Raw genomic sequence first — 14,441 nt, forward strand, 5'->3', positions numbered from 1 at the left:
CTCGGAGGAGATGAATTCCGTGTGCTTCACTTTATCTAGAACCTCTTCATTTCTCCCCTTCTCTCCAAAGGGCAGGTTTGCCAGGCCTGGATTTCCAGGACGTCACTGTCTTTCCTCTAAGCTCTCTTGATGCACCTTCCCGCTTCAGCCTCCGGATCACTGGTGAGGAATCAGCCGACCATGTCGTTGCACATCGATTCTCTGTCCGTGCTTTCAGGCCCCTCTGTCTGTTATGACACTGGACTCAGTGTTTGTCCATGTGCAGAGTCCGTGATCTTTTTGAGATGCAGATTCAGGTCTTCTATCACATTTGGGGGGTTTTTCATCATTATTCAAATAATCTTTCTTCTCCTTTCACTCTTCTTCTTGCGGTCCTGTAATGCACATGTTGATTTTTTGGAGGGCGGTAGTAGAAACTGAACCCGGGGCTTTTGCACTGAGATACACCCCCAGGCCTTTTCTATTATCCTTATTATCATCATCATCATCATTATTGTTGTTTTGTTATTATTTTTTTATTTTTATTTATGTATTTTTGCTAAGTTGCAAAGCTGCTTAGACTGAGCTGGAACTTGTATCCTTCTGCCTCAGCCTCCTGAGTGGTAACATTACAGGTGTGTACCTCCACGCCGAGTTCACTGTGAACCTTTGGTAGCAATTTCTCCTTCAAGAAGAGTCATGAGGACTAAAGAGTAGACTCATGTGCGTTGTGTATGACTCACACCAAGGGTTCAGTGCCTAAGAGCTAAAATTATGACAAAATGTCTCCTGCACAGGTCTGACCCGCGTGCTGTGCTTGACGATGCTGGGACGTGTGGGTTGCGTCATCCTCCCCGCTTTTGCTAGAGCTGAGGCGGAAGCAGTAGGAGGGAGCAGGTGGACAGCTGCCGTGGTCACGCTGCTGTGACCGCACTTCTGGCTCAGCCACAGCGCTGACCTTTGGACTCCTATGCGCCTTGAATACCACTCCTCCGGGGACAGGTTCCTTTGTGTTGTTGACAGGGGTCGCATTGCTGCTCAGCGCTTATCCAAGAGGGCGTGCTAGAGTTGGAAGTGGTGCCATCTGGTCAGGTGTTGAGGTTTAAGGGCACTGCCTGTAGCAGCGGCTCTGGACTCCTGCACCAAGGGTCTGTCAACTTCGTGTTCACGTGATTGACCATCAGGGGGGTAGGAGAGGACACTTTTGGGTGTGTCTGGGGGTTATGGGGGTGCAGCCTCGGTGCTATATCTGGTCCCTGGGCTCTTTCTGTCTGATACTGACACCATTCACCTGTTCTGCTTCCTGGCTGCCACAAATTGAGCTTCTTTGCTCCATTGTGACATTCCTGCCATGGAGCCAGCGGGCTGTGGACTGGGTCTGCAGAAATCGTGAACCAAGGGTATGTCACATGGTGTGTTCTGATGGCCAGAGTGGGAAATGCACCAGGTGGCAGGGCCTGGGCCTGTGTGCCTGCTCCTTATCCCTTGGGCAGTCATGTCAGTGAAAGGTCATTTTCACACTGGAAACTGTCTTAGTTAATTTTCTCCCATTGCTGATACAAAATACCTGACACCTAGGCTTAAAGGAGGGAAGGCTTACTTAGCTCACAGTTTGTGGAGGTTTCAGTCCATACTCGGCTGGCTCCAAGGCAGAGTGACACATGGCAGAGACACCAGTTCATGGCGGTGGAACAGCAAAAGCAAGGCATGAGAAGAGGCAAGCCTCTTTCTGTCCCTTATGTTGTATGCACTCGACTGGGATTGGGGCAATGCCAATCCAATCAGTGGGCTGATCCAGCCATTACTCTTAATCCTAGCACTGAACTGTGAATCAATCACAAACTCTAGATTCAGCCACCTTTGAGAAAACTATGATTGCATGAGGCTTTGGGGAGTATCTAGACACAAAGCCTAACACAGATTTATGTATGATTCTGACTCTTAGTTTTTTCCATATTTTCAACTGTTCACCTATTATTATTTTTGAAAATGAGGTAATAGCAGTAATAAATACCAAACCTAGAAAAATTCCCCAGTGGAGCCTTCTCGGAGCCCCCTTCAGCGGGCACTGGGACTGCTGCCTGAGGACCCTGGAGACGCTTGCCCTGCCCCCATGATGCCGTGGCTGCTCCATGCCAGGGCTGCTCACTGTGGTGGGCACAGCCTGTGAGGGCTTTGCACATGTGCTTGTCCCCACATGGGTCCCACTGGCACTCCCGGTGTGGGTACCGCTGCACCCCAGAGGGCTGACAGACCTCTAGCCTTCCAACTATTTTCCCGATTCAGCTCCTCAACTTGGACAACAAACCTCTGACTCTGCCCTGACATTTTCCTCAGCCTCTGTGAAAATCCTCCTGACCTTGCAGTCTCCAGCACACACTCTTGCAGGGCTAGTTCTCAGGCGGTACATGGCATGGGTGCAGTTGCTCACTGGGGTCGTGGTCCGTCACATCCTGGCCCAGTGGGCAGACCGCTCGTGGCTCTGGCAGCTGTGCAAGTGTTCAAACGCAGCGGAAACACTCAGATGTCGCACACCCTCTCCTGCCTGCCGGGGACTCTGCAATGGCATCTGCCAAGAGTATTAAGAGGAAAAAATTAAATGACAGAAGGAGGCTGTGATGTAAAACATCGCCTGGACTCACGCACGAGTGGCTGGCACAGCTCCGCTCGGCACTGAGCACGGAGGGATCGACAGGACTTGCAGCTCCGAATGTCTCAGCAGCGTGATAAATGTGGCTGTGATGGTACCAATCGGGATTTCATGGTCTGGAGCATTATGCATTTGTCAGTTTGTTCAATTGTTCTAGCAAAGTGACTCAATCATATTGTAGGCATCATGGGGGGGTGGTCTAAAATTAGACTGTGTACTGACTCCAGGCAACTGGTCTTTGTCCAGATGCATTTTCCTATCCACTGATGGATTCTTGTTATAAAACTTAGACCCCATTTGTGACAAGTCACAGCCCATTAGCCATCTGTTTCCCTACCACATACCTTTCTGTTATAATGTAAGGATTTAATTTTCATGACATTTATCTAATAAGCGTTTAGCAGCTATTAAGCAATAGCAAATACAAGGAGCTTCTCATGGTAAAGCAACATTTGAAAGCACATATGTTTAAGGACATAACAATAGGAAAATGAGACACTGGTGCAAAATAAAAGCAGTATACACAGAAAACGACAAGACGGCTCTCCAGGTAAGTAATGCAGCCCTGCCTTTCAAAGTGTTTGGTGGCCAGCACAGGTTTGTGGACATCAGACGTGGGGCTCTGAGATCAAAAGCATTTGCCCTGCTCAGATTCCATCAGTGACAGCAGCTTGTCACCTCCACTGCAACCCCAGGGGCACAATGGGCAGAGACAAAGCAGTGAGCCCATGAGCAGACTCTGGTCACAGGTGGCGCTCAGCTGGGCTTTCTGTCCTGGTCTGCTGGCCTCAGCCTGGAGACCACCGTTGGGAGTGGTTTTCTGTGTTCTTTTTCCCTCTGCATCTCCAGCACTTAATATGGCGCTTGCATCCATTTAGCAGACTTCATTTACATTTTAAAAAATATATAAATGTGCCTTCAGCAGTATACAGTGTTTTGAAAATACAAATATAAGGAGTAAAATATATGAGGCACGATCACAAAATACAACCAGTGTTTAAATAATTAACATATGTTATAGTAAAAGACACACAGCCATTAATTCCCTGAAAAACACTTCCCTGTGCTTCGAACGCGTCCCTTATTCTTGCCACTTTCCGAAGCAGCTCTGGAGCCCTCTTTCTTTTTGTGGCTGTCTCAGTCTCTTGAATGGATTCAAAATGTTTGTGGCAAGTTCTTTTAAGTAAAAACATGATGGTATGTCCTCATCCACCTTGTTCACTGGGTCTCGTGCTGTTGGATGTCTGACTCTCCCCCAAAGTCAAAATGACTTGTGTATGGGCGCAGGACGTGAAGGACACTCAGGAAAGAGGACTCTGGAACAGCTTCAGAAAGTGGCCAGAGCCCGGGCCGAGCATGCTCAGAGTGAGGGAGGATTTGAGGGGCCTCAGGACAATGTGTCTTTTACTGCAATACACTTATTTTAACGGAAACATTCACAGAGTTTTTGATCATGCCTCGTATTTGCCCGTAATGCCCCTGCTGTGTGATAGGGTTATTTACTTTTTATCAGGTACCAACAACACTTGAAAAAACCAATGTCCCACATGAGGTTTACTCAGTGTTTTTACTGGGAACAATGCCATAGGAAATATCCTTTTCAACACACCTCACTTTAACTGATGCAGAGTAATCGTACGTGACCCAGGGGGATTGTTGGTCATTTCAATACAGGATGCAGTGTGTAATGATCAGGTTGGGGAATTCGCCATCTCTAACCTCACCCATACTTCTTTCATTGGAGAACATTTAAAATCTCTCCTAGCCCTTTGAAATATTCACTTAATTGTCACCAACCACAGTAAGCCTGCTGCTCCCGCTGTCCAGCAGTGCTGTGTCCTGTCCACCACGCCCTCCCCACCCCTCCTCCCCCTCTCCCGGGCTCTGGGAACCATCCTTCTGGTCCTGCTTCTCCGGCTCTGGTGGCATCCCTGAGGTATGTGCGTGTGAGTGTGCGCACACCTACACACTTAGACATGCAGCTGGGGTTGTGCTCCCATGTGCCTTTTGAGGCTTTTCATTTAGTTTTTGTTACACAGTACTTGTACATGTTTTTAGAAGGTAAAACTGAACAGAACAAAACTGTCTCCTAATTGATTCCTTTCCTCTCTGGCTCCTGCTCCCGGGGGCAGCTGAGTCTCTTGGCCTTTAGCTGATCTCCCACAGGCATGCAACACGCTCCTACAGGATGACAAGTCAATAGCTTTATCCACTGCTTCCTGCCGGAGACGATGCTTTAACTTTCTTTTGTTCTCACTCCACCTATGTCTGCGGCAATGACACGGGGCCTTGGTGTGTGTTGATGTTAGGTTAATTTTCCTAGTTCTGAAGCGTCTGTGTGACTGTGAGCTTTGTCCTATAAATTTTTGAATTTGTTTTCTTTAATAACCTGCAGGTTTGGTTTTACTTGTATTCATATATTTTCTCCCACCGACCGTACATTCCTTGCAGTTTTATGTGCTAATTGGAAGGGTGGGTTGGCAACTTATTACTATTTGTTGTTTAGTAGTAAATCAAGTCACCTTTTTCCTATGTGTGCTGCAGGAGTCTGAACTGGGTGACGGCGAGGGAAAGCATAAATGGAACCGATTTGACCCACTACACTAGAAAAACGAACATGTCATGTTCTCTCACTTTTTCAAAATATGAACAGTTCTGACTTCCACATCCTCAGAGATCCAAACTCCAGCCGCCTTCCGGGTCCTCTTTATGCCACTGGGTTTTATTTATTGCTTTTAAACTTCAATGGAATGGAGTGATACAGTCTAGTCTTGCAGTTCTATAACTGTGAAGCCTCTACTTTTTGACATTTTTTGATGCTAGTGAGGTATACCCGGGTCTAACTGTAGTTATTGAAATGGTTTTCAATACAGAAAGACTACTGCTTCTTCGATATGGGTGGATGCTAATAAAAAATACACATCTTGTCTTGTTTAATATTTACTCTTGAGAATTCAGCTCCAGTCTGAAGTTGCTACTGAGAAATTTATTTTTATCTACTTTGAAATATGTGTCTTTTCCAGCAGGAACATCTTGTGATATTTAAAACATTTATGTTTTTAACTTAATATTTTGTGAACTTAATGTCTTTTTCCTCTTGGTTGCTGAAGGTTTTTCCACTGTGAGTCATTCTAAGCCACAATCACTGAATAGTTCGGGTTGTGGTTAGCAGACTGATAATAGTGCTCAATACTTAAGGACATGATCACTTAGAATCAAATAAAAAGGGAATATCCCATACAAAAAACACATGGGACACCATAAAAACTATATTTACAGAAAGGTGCGTGTTGCTAAGTGCCCTTATAATTAAAGAAAGAAGAACCAAGATGAAGTTAAGTAGCAAATGAAAAATGTGAAAGACCATAATTTACCAAAAGAAATGGGGTGGGGGATGTAAAAATAATTGAGATGTGTTATATACATGTAGCAACTCCCTGCCATGTCAGAAATGCAACTGTTATGTACTACAAACATGTACCAATGAAAATTTAAAAAATCAAACTGATGAAATCACGAATAACAAACAAAAAAGCCTGAATCATCACCAAACTTTTCTAATGAAAGCCGGACAAAATAAGTAAGCAGCTCACAAGTGTCTTTGAGGAAGTAAAAGGCAGAAAGTAATTATGTAGACTTCCTGAGAAGTGATTTGAAAGGTAATATATCAAAACAGAGGACTTTAACACTCCTAAAACACTGCTACGTGCAAGTGAAAGGCAGCAACTTTGAAAATCAAGATAAATAACATGATTTCCTGGGAAAATATAATCTGCCAACACTACTCAGGAGGAAATGGGAAATTTTAATGGGGCAATTACAATAGAAAAAAATTCAGAAGGTAATAAAATACATTCTACTGGAAAGAGCACCGGGCACTGTCTTTCACACATTAATTTTAAATTTTCTTTAGAAATCTGAAGATGCTATTGAAACTGTTTTAGGTTATGAAGAAGATATAAATCTTCCTGTTACATTTACAAGCTAGCAAGATTTTAATAATAAAGTCATGATAGCATCAAAAGGAAAATGGTAGAAAATCATAGTAAGTAAAGACCAGATCATTTTAAATAAAATGTTAACAAAGGAAGCCAGAAATACATCAAATGAATGATACTCTATGTCTGATTAGACTTTAATACAAAACAAAAATGTAATTAAATGTGAAAGCATGCACAAGTTAATCCAACTTGTCCATAAATAACAGGAGGACAAGCCATAATTACATCCATTAATGCCGAATAGGAATATCATAAAATTTGTGAGTTTTCCTTTTTTCCTAAAATTAAAATAATAACACCAGTAATGAAATTCACACCTCTTTACAATAGGGTTTACAGTGAAATAATGCTCATTGTTACTAACCCACAATCCAAAGTACAGAATGGCAAAGAAAAATACTGAAGCAGCTGGAAAGGAAATAACAAAACTATTACCAATTTCCACCAAACAGCTCCCAGTTAGAAGTGAGTGGAATAATGTTTTTAACGTGTTAAAAGACCACAGCCCTGTGCTAGACTTTCATACTGAGTAGAACGAGTAAAATGAGGAGGTTTCCTGGGGCGTTCACTACCAAATCGTCACGACAGCAAAACCCAACAGCAGATTCAGAAGGTCAGCCTGCGAGGTTAAGGTGCCAGCCACAGCAATGAGCACAGGTCGTGGCAAAACAGTGGATAAAAGTTAGCATTATCCAAAATAACACTGTGCAATAATTAATGTACAGAGCAGGGGAATAATGAAAAATTAATATACTAGATAGAAATTACACACAAATTATGGCCCACAACATCAAAGACTTCTAACCCTAAATTGAAGAAAATTCACGTTCATAAGATCTACATAAACTACATGTCTAGAAATAAAATTAATAAGAAATGAGCAAGCTATGTGAGAAGAAACCTTTCATATGCCATTTAAGGCTAAAAATAAATGTCTGTACTGCACAGATGTCAACTTTGATTTGATATAAAGCAAATCAAGCCAATGTGATTACAAGTATATTTTGAGACACGTGCGGTGAAAGTACAAGCTTGTTCAGAAGTTAATGTTTTCAATAAATATGCAATTAAAGGGGCAGCAAGAAGAAGAGTAGCAGGAGTAGCTATGCTACACATTAACACAAGTTAAAGCTAGAAGGCAATAGTGATTAAGAATTAATGTACAAATACGTAAATATATCATTAGTATGAAATAGAGAACCAACGCAGATTTAAATCTACATAAAGGATGCCGAGTTCTGGTAAAGACATTTTGCCACATCAAATAAGTGCCTGTGTTACTACAAATAATGTGGTACTGTAGTCACATCACCACAAGCAAATGTGAATATATTTCACATTTGACAAAGCTGTAAAGAGAAAAAAGGAATTATAAACTAGCTCCATCAACATAATCAAATATTTCCAGAGAGAAAAAGTTCAACCCAAAGAAATTAACAGAAACATGTGCTACACATGTCAGTAGCAAAGGATTATTTTCCATTACATATAACAGAGTGCATGCCCCTCCTAGGAAAATAACCATCCAATAAAAATTTGAACAAACAGGAACAAATACCTCAGAGAAAAGAAATATAAATGACACGTAAGCGTGGGAGTTTTGAGTGAGAAACATGCCAGTTAAATCCACGATGTTCCGTGTCCTTGTAGGTGTCCTTTGAGGGCAGGGGCATAGGCACAAAGGCGCTCCCATACACTTCGGTGGGGGTGAACTTTATTTGGCAGAGGTGATAACAGATTATCGGAAGTCCAACAGCTTAAGACAGCTGGTGGCTTCTGGCATGGACAGGAGGCCCATCCCTCCAGCCCCGTCCCCATGTTCACATTGCCTTTTCTTATGTGTGTCACATAATCAGGCAGTACTTAGGGCCCCTGCATTAGCACCTTATCTCAAAGTCCTTAACCACACTGCCTGGATAGACCTTCCTGCCAGGTGAGCTGACATCCCCGGGGCCTGGGGACCACCCTGAGGACGGACTATTGTCAGCTTAGCACAGAATACGAATGGAAAGCAGCTCTGCAGGACCGCATTTACAGAAACTAAGGTCACATCACTTTCTACATAGCTATCCCATTCTCTGCAAAAGAAAAGCATTCAGTGATATTTATACATCACACACCGAAACAAACACAAAAGGACAACAACCTGACTGCATCAGCCAGGGCCACGACATAGTGTATCACAGACACCCCCTTTTTGTCAGCTATTTTTGTTGTATGTTCCAGTCCATGATTTCTCTTCTTCCTCACCCTTTGGTGTCTGCTTCTGAACAGAAGTTTTTAATTTTAATGTAGTTAAATTTATCACTCTACATTTAGTCTGCCTTTCTAATGTTTTAGCTGAGAAATATTTTATTTTGACATCTTAGAGATTTCCATTTATATTTTCTTCAAGGAGCTTTGAAGTCCCACTCTGAAAGCTTTGTCTTTAATTTGTCTGGAGCTGGTGTGACGCGTGGCTGAAGTTGAGGTCCTAGTTTTTTTTCTCCCCGGGATCTGCAGCGCGGATCTGTTCCCGGTTCCCAGGGACCACGGGTGTCGCTGATGCGGTGAACAGTAAACGTCCCTGTTGGCACAGGGCGTTTCCAGCCTTTGTGTTCTGTTCTTCACAGGGTTTATCTGTTCACTTAACAACTCTACAATATCTTAATGATAATAGCTTTCTTAAAGATAAGGATTAAAAAATACTAAGCCAAAGGCCCTGCCATAACTTTTAGTATTCAGCAAAGTCTAGTATTTTCCTATCTCTTTGGCCTACTGTACAAATTTCAGAACCACTCTGTCATATTTCATGAGAAAAATCTAGCTTGAGAAAAATTGAACTTTTTATGATATTGAGTATTCCTGTTCATTAACATGACATGCTTTGTGATTTTTCTTCAGGTCTTATAAAATATCTTAAATAATGTTTCTAAATTCTTTTCATAAAGTTTGTAGTCATCTTATGGTAGGTAAATTTAATTTTTGCTTTAATTCACCTTTTAAAAAGTTATTTTCTATTTGTTTTTAGTGTATAAAATACACATGGAATTTTATATTGATTTCAGATCTAGCAATGATGTTAACTTTGGCTAGTATTTTTAATAATGTTTCTGTAGACATTTGAGAGTTTCCGACATGCATAATAACGTCATGTGTGAATAGTAGAATTGTCTTTCTTTCTTCTAAGGGTTATATTCATTATTTCATGTTTTAAATTATTTTCTGTATGCCCTATGACTTCCAAAATACTCTAGAATAGAATTGCGAGGATAGGTGTATACACACACACACACACACACACACACATGCACAGAGATATATGGCTTTATATTAAAGTTAGGTTTATGAGGTGTTATATGTACAGTAAAATTTATCCTTTCTCAAATACACAGTTCAGTATGCTGACTCTATTACCTCATAAAGTTACCCAAGCCTCTCCCACACCCACAGAGAAACTCTAAACTGATTTCTGTCCAGAATGGCATACAAATAGAATATCATAAATTATGCAGCCTTTTATGTCTTTTTACAAACTTGGCCCAGAGCTTTCTGCATTCTACCCATATTCTCACTGAAATGGAAAATGTGCCTTGAATTTCTGATGTAAGTTCGTTTGTTTTTCATACACTGCTGCACTCATTTTCCAATATTTAGATCAGGATTTATCAATTCATCTTTATGAGCTTAGTAATTTTTACTTCTCATATCACCTATTCCTAGTTTAGTTATCAAAACAAACTTCCTTTAAAAGTTAAATAGAAGAATATTCTGTAAAATTGTCTATGATATGAGAATTTTCTTTTACTGAATATTAAGCAGAACTTGCACAGAGAATAACTGAAGCCAGGTAAGTCTTCATAACGAGATTATTTAACTTTGAACTATAGTTTAATTACATAATATATAATAATATGCAATACATTCAATGTTTTTAAAATAAATTCAAGTTTTCTATTATTTCTAACTTTTTTTTTTTGGTTGATTTACACCTTACACAAATTTGGTCCATTTTAATAAATAGGTCAAATTTACTGTCAGAAGAAAGCGCTGACAGCTGCACTGGCTGCTCTGTGACGGTTCACAGTTTCTCTAGAACTTTAAGACTCTCAGCTACACCTCTCCAGTCATCCAGCCGCACAGCCTCCAGGGACAGGTAGTGAATCAGAGGCTGGAGCAGTCTTGCGCCAAACCTGAACACCCCCAAAGCAGCGTTCTCTGCACCACGCTGCGAGACCCTACGGTGAAAGTTCCTGAACCGTGAGCTTAGCCGGCATGCTTATCACCATGCTGAACCCTGGGGTCTGCTGGGCCACTTCCTCCAACTGTTGGGTGTGTAATTTGGAGAAGTGGCTGCTAGGTTAGTACTGGCACCTAAAGAATGTCTCTGCAGCTGTACTGGTCAGCTGCTCCCCGCTGGTAAAAATGCCTGGCACACACAACTTAAAGGAGGAAGGATACGCTTGGGCTCACAGTGTCAGAGCTCTTAGCCGATGGGTAGCTGGCTCCAAGGCAGAAGCATCATGGCAGAGGGAAGACGTTTACCTCACGGCAGCTGGAAGCAGAGACAGCCAGGAGAGCCAGAGAGGGGAAGGGCCCAGGGTAAGAACACACATCCTCCCAGGACTCACCCCAGTGGGGGCTGAGGATCACCCCATCAGCAGGCTGATCCACTGAAGAGAATGTCACCGCATGATTCAATCATTTTCCAAAAGCGTGAACACACCGGGCTTTTGTTTAACATTGTAGATCAAACCATAACATCAGCCTTTCCACTTATTCACCATGAAGATGGCCATCTGAGACAGGTACTCTCAGAATCACGTTTTTCTTTGTGAAATTTTGAATTAAAGTAGCATTTTAATAAAATTTTAAAAATATTTTGGGAAAGTTTTATGGTTTTATTTTGTCATATTTTGTTTCTATTCTATCTTTAATTTAGTTTGTCTTATGCTTTTTCCCCATTACTGGTCTAACTGTTTGTCAGGATACCTCTACTCAAGGACACTGTTGATTCCTGTAGTTTGGTTGTGGTTCCTGATGTCTGAGAGTGCAAGCCCACCTACCTAATCATGTACAAACATCCTGGTGAATTTTGATTTCGATGAAATAATTTAAATTAATTACTTTTATAATTTTAAGCTTTTATTAAGTCTAATGATTTATGTATAAATGCTTTTGGAGTACTTATGTAAACAATCATAAAAATCAGAAGGTAATAATTTTGTTTTTCTTCTCATTTCTTTATGTGTTTTGTTTTCTTCCCTGATGGAAGCAGCAGAAATCTCTGGTACAATACTGAATAGAAGCCTGATCAGAGATATCTTTGTCTTGCTTCCTGTTTCAAGAGGGATGCTTCATTTTCATTATGAAATATGGCACTTGGAGTAAAGGGTTGGTACACGTCCTAGATCAGGTTTAAAATATTACGTTTGTTCCTCACTTGCTGAGAGTCTTTTTCTGGTGAATATCATTAGCTCTCCCCTTCCCCATTAGTACTGGTTTTTGTTCCCATCTAGATACTCATGTGGTTCTTTCAGACTGTATTTTAGTTCAGTTTTGATGGGATATTTTGGGACCCGGTGCACCATGGAGTCTTGACAGGGCCTTCCCTTCCCTGTTCTGCCTCCTGTGGTCTCTGATACCCTTTAGAGGAAGAAGAGCCATTGCCAACCTTACTTCTTGTTTGCTGTGAGTTCAGTCTCCTCACGCAGAGTCTGCGGGGGAGCTGGCCTTGGTGTCTCAGGAGCCATCACAGCCCATTTCCTGGCCGTCCTGTGCAGGGCAGCGGACAGCTTCCCTGGCCCGATGCTGTGGGAACCCGAGTGAGAGGTGTGGCCAGACTTGAGTCAGTTCCTCAGATAGCCACGTGGACCCCAGCCTGGGCTTCTGCAGTTCACGTCACACAGCCTCTCCTCCTGTGGTGCTTCACCTCAGCCGGGAGCCCACTGCTGCTCAGTGCCGGGCTCTTCTGAGTCCAGAGGGAATGCAGGCCTTCGTGTCTAAGGCAGGGGAAGCTCTCCCCACCCTCTCCACCCCCAAACCAACAGGCACAGCCTCCTCCCTTAGCCAAGAGCTGCAATCAAGCGTCTTACCTTCACCACGGCAGCAATGGTGGTACCTGGTCCTGATGCTCTGTCAAACCCCAGGGAGCGATTCCCAAACCGTGCTGTGTGGGGCAATCACCTGGAACCTTAAAAAACACCACAGACTCCGATTTCATTGGTGTGGAGTTCAATCAGTGAAATTGGTTGTTGGAAATTTTAGATTTTAATTTCATGAGGCTGAGATAGGAGGATGGCGAGGTCAAGCCCAGGTGGGCAACTTAGGGAAACGGTCTCAAAATAAAAACATAGATAGATAGATAGGTAGATAGATAGGTAGATAGACAGATAGATAGGTAGACAGGTAGATAGGTAGATAGACAGATAGGTAGACAGATAGGTAGATAGATAGATAGATAGATAGATAGATAGGTAGATAGACAGGTAGATAGATAGATAGATAGATAGATAGATAGATAGATAGGTAGATAGATAGATAGTGAGGAATGCAGTTCAGTGTAAAGGCCCTGGCTCAATCCCTGGTATGGGAAAGACCCTCATGATTCAAAGGGAGTGCAGAGATGGAAGCCACTGCTTAGAGGATGAATGCGTCTCTTGGCGCCCTCACCGTGAGAGCACCCTGCCTGGCCCAAAGACACACCGCGACCTTTGCCCCAGGGCCGACCCCTCTCTCCTGGTGCTTCTCGTCTTTTCCTCTCCCTCCCTTTGGCCTGCGGAAGTATTCAGCACCTATCAGCTTTTCCTCCTTTCAACTCCCAGTGCCTCAAGACTGAATAAAAAAAACCCAGCTCACCACTGAGGTGGTGAAAAGCAGGCCGGGGTGGTGAGCGGGGGAGGAGGGGGGGGGCGGGAGAGCTGGGATTAAATGTAGACCCCGGTGTCCACAGACACAAGGACACGCTTCAGATATGTCGCTCTCTGGACAGATAACAAACAATTTTAGTTCTGTTCTTATTAAATATCATATTACTTTGAATGTTGATTTTATAATATCCATCTTGAGATGTGCTTATTTTTGCCTATATTTGGATTTTGGATATTTTTGAAGAGGAATAAAATGTGTTAATTTCTCTGGATGGCTTGTTATAGAGTCTTTAGAAATCCTGATTCAGGAGCTAAGAACGGAGCTGAATGAACGTTCTCAGCTGGGCAGCAGCGAGCCCAGAGAACTATAGTTCTGATTGAAGAAAGCACAACAACTGCGAAAATGAGCTCAAATGAATGGCTTAAATATTGTTTGCAGTTTGCAAATTAGATATACACAGGCAAGAAAAATGTTTCTATACTTTCCTTCTACAATTATGCTCAGTTTGTTAAAATATTTCCCATAAATAAGGGGGTTGGGGCTCTCAAACCTGGGTTCTGATTTTGGTAAAATAAATTTGCAAATAACCTTGGTTCTGGGACATACAATTCCAAATCAAAGCTATTTACAGTGTAATTTGACAGACTGCAATCCAAAATCAGGGCTCTTTAGAATTTCATCATCCCCAAATGTGAAAAAACAAAATCAAAATGAGTTTTCTTTTTCTTTTTGGAAACTTTTCTTTTAATTAAAAATTCCTGTATCTTTTTAGATTGCAAAAGCATAGAAAGAAAAATCTCATTAAAAAAGGAACTGTATCAGTCAGGGTCTTGGCAAAAACAGATGGTGCACTTAAATTGGGTAATTTGGGGAGAGTTTAATAAAGAGACTTGTTCCAAATCTGCAGCAGAGTGCAGGATGGTGCAGGGCCAGAGGCTGCTCAGCCTGCAGAGCGAGCGAGT

The sequence above is a fragment of the Chinchilla lanigera genome, unplaced genomic scaffold (assembly GCF_000276665.1).
Source record: "Chinchilla lanigera isolate Chin_1 unplaced genomic scaffold, ChiLan1.0 scaffold00055, whole genome shotgun sequence".
Taxonomy (NCBI): Eukaryota; Metazoa; Chordata; class Mammalia; order Rodentia; family Chinchillidae; genus Chinchilla; species Chinchilla lanigera.